The sequence below is a fragment of the Malus sylvestris genome, chromosome 3 (assembly GCF_916048215.2).
Source record: "Malus sylvestris chromosome 3, drMalSylv7.2, whole genome shotgun sequence".
In the NCBI taxonomy this organism is placed as follows: Eukaryota; Viridiplantae; Streptophyta; class Magnoliopsida; order Rosales; family Rosaceae; genus Malus; species Malus sylvestris.
The window spans coordinates 17,258,377-17,261,375 of NC_062262.1; positions in this window are offsets into that span (position 1 = coordinate 17,258,377).

Sequence of the window (2,999 nt, forward strand, 5' to 3'; positions counted from 1 at the left end):
AGCCTACTCCTGCAGCCCTGCCTCCCATGGTTTCCCAAGCAGCTCAAGTTGGCCCGAGAATATCTCAACTATCTGGAGCAACCATAGAGCCGGGGGCATTTTCACCATATTTCTACGTGGATTTGACATTTCCCAATTCAAATCTTTCACCCGGAGTCTACCATACTTCCACGGCTCAAGGAGGCACATTTATTCCAAGCTTTTCCAATCCAAATGGTGAACAACACTTGTCTCGACAAGTCATAGAGTTGACGAGCACCCTTGCACAACAAACAACCTTGGTGAATCAACTCTTGCAACGCACCGAGATCCAATGTGCCCCGGACGAGGTGTCTCGAAGTAGGACAAGGGCAGACGAACCTCTCCACTAGTGTGCCGGCAAACAGCCCCTTAACCAGCCACGTTCCAAGTGTTCTGGCAATTTACGCTCTCGCCTAGGTCCTTGGGATAGCGTATACTCTCGTCTTAGCGCGCGAAGGAGCGTGGATTCCCAATCAAGCCCACGGACGAGCATACATTCACGGTTGAGGTCATACTCTGATTATCAACATGGACAACCTTCCAGGCGAAATGTTCATTCACAACTAGGCTCGCAAGGAGCATTCTCCACCTCACATCGAAGTAGGCATCACGGTAGACGGAGAAAAGCAGTCACTCAATCCGACTCAAGTTCAACCGGTAGCCTGCGAACAGCCCGTTCGCCTGCCAGGTACATGCCACATGCGTCGCAGCCGCGACATGGACGAGTCGAGCATAGGGAAGACGACCTAGACCCATAGGTCATGATTGTAGGCAGCCGAAAGTTCCACTGCCCCAGCAGAGGCAAATTCAAGAAGAAGTTGAGAGACTCATAACCGAACGATTGCACAATTTCCAACATGATGAAGCTGCTGACGATGCGTTTCGACGAGACATGACTAACATAAGCATGTCACCATTCACGAATAAGATCGAGCGAACAGATCCACCTCGCGGGTTCACTATGCCTTACTTTATTTCGTACAAGGGAGATGAAGATCTAGATCGACATCTCAAGCACTACCGCAGTACCATGATCCTCTACAGGAACAACGATGCGCTTATGTGCAAACGTTTTGCCACAACTCTACAAGGCGAGGCGCTAGACTAGTTTCACATTCTGCCGCTATAGTCGATCCGGAGTTTTAACAAACTTTCCTTTGTTTTCACTAAGGAGTATTCATCTAACCGCTCAATCAAAATGACATCTGACCATCTCTTCATCATCATAAAAGACCATTGGGAGACAATTCGCGACTATGTTAAGAGATTCAAAATGGAGAAGGCTAAGATTGTTGGTTGCAACGAAGATATAGTAACGGCAGCATTCAGAAATGGACTTCCCACTGAACATCCTTTATTCAGAAAACTAATCATGGGAGAAGAACTGACCCTAGCAGCTTTGTATGCTTTCGTATGCTTTAGTAGAAAAACATGCACTATGGGACGAGGCCAAGCAGTCTAACAAAAATGAGTCGGAAAAGAAGCACATGGAATGTTCCCCAAATTCACCAAATTCACAGTTCCATCGGCCAAATTCTCCGCAAGCTCAAAAACGAACTTTGGTTCGAACTGCCGCCACCCATGAAAGGCGATCTTACCAGGCTGGATCATACAAAGTATTGTGCATTCCATCAAGGACCAGGCCACACTACTAATGGTTGTCAGAAGTAAAAGCAGTATCTTGAGAAGCTGACAAATGAGGGCCGATGGGACGAGTATCTTGACAAGTCAACGAAACAGCCTACACAAGCAGGGGAAGTCTCCATCACCCCTGAAACCTCGTTTGGGTTTTTTCCAGATAAGTTTGAAGTCTTAAGCAGCTCGACGAACAAGGCCTCACAAGCCGAAGATTATCTAGTTTGTTATGTAGTTTCTGCCTTCCAGCACTGTTAATTTATTTCTTTATTCTCAATGAAGATTCAAGAAGTTATTCACAAGCATGGCTCAACTGCTGTCCACAACGACTGCTAAAAACCCATACGGATTCACTTTCCAGTGTGAGAGGATAAACTAATTGCTCTCCAGTGCGAGAGGGTAAACCAATTCCCCGACACCCAAAATGGTCTGCTCTCCAGTGCGAGAGGATAAACTAATTGCTCTCTAGTGTGAGAATGTAAACCAATTCCCTGACACCCATATGGGTTTGCTCTCTAGCGCGAGAGGGTAAACTAATTGCTCTCCAATGGAAGAGGGTAAACTAATTGCTCTCCAGCGTGAGAGGGTAAACTAATTGCTTTCCAGTGCGAGAGGGTAAACTAATTCCTCTCTAGTGCAAAAGGGTAAACTAATTCCCTAACACCCATCTGGGTAAGCTCTCCAGTGCGAGAAGGCCACATAGCTTAAAAGATCGAATGCTTGAAGATCAACTAGGCAACAAATGGTCAAGGGCAGCAGCCACTTTTGCACTTAACATTTCACTCATCCGACACTTTATCTTCAGCAGCTCCGATCTTGGCAACTTTATCCTTGATTGCTCTATCTACGGCAGCTGAGAAATCAAACTCAAGCCGTTTAATCATTTTTGGCAAGCAGCCCAAACATGGCAGCCTAAACCGTTGCCCATGCCACGCCACTTCCTCGGCCCATGCCGAGCTAATCCTTGGCTTCAATCAAGCCGAGCAACACAAGCAATGGCCCCTGCCACACCACCTCCTTGGCCCATGATAAGCTGATTCCTGGCCCCTACCAGTCGACGTGCCATACCACCCCGATGGCTGCCCCGTGGCAGCACCTCCCAAGAAGAAGACAAGAAAAAATTAAATTTTTCTTACGTCGGTGCGGCATGGAGAAGACGAAGAAATCAACGAAAGACGGTCCTTTGCACGGGCAAGATGTAGAAGATTGCTAGAGGAAGGGGAACAAATATCCTCTAAGCGCTCTCTCTCTCTCTTGTAGGGTAGAATAAATCGCTCTCCAAAGTTGATTTAATAACCCACTTAAGGTGGACTTAAATAGGCTTCGAGAGAAGTTTATTTCAC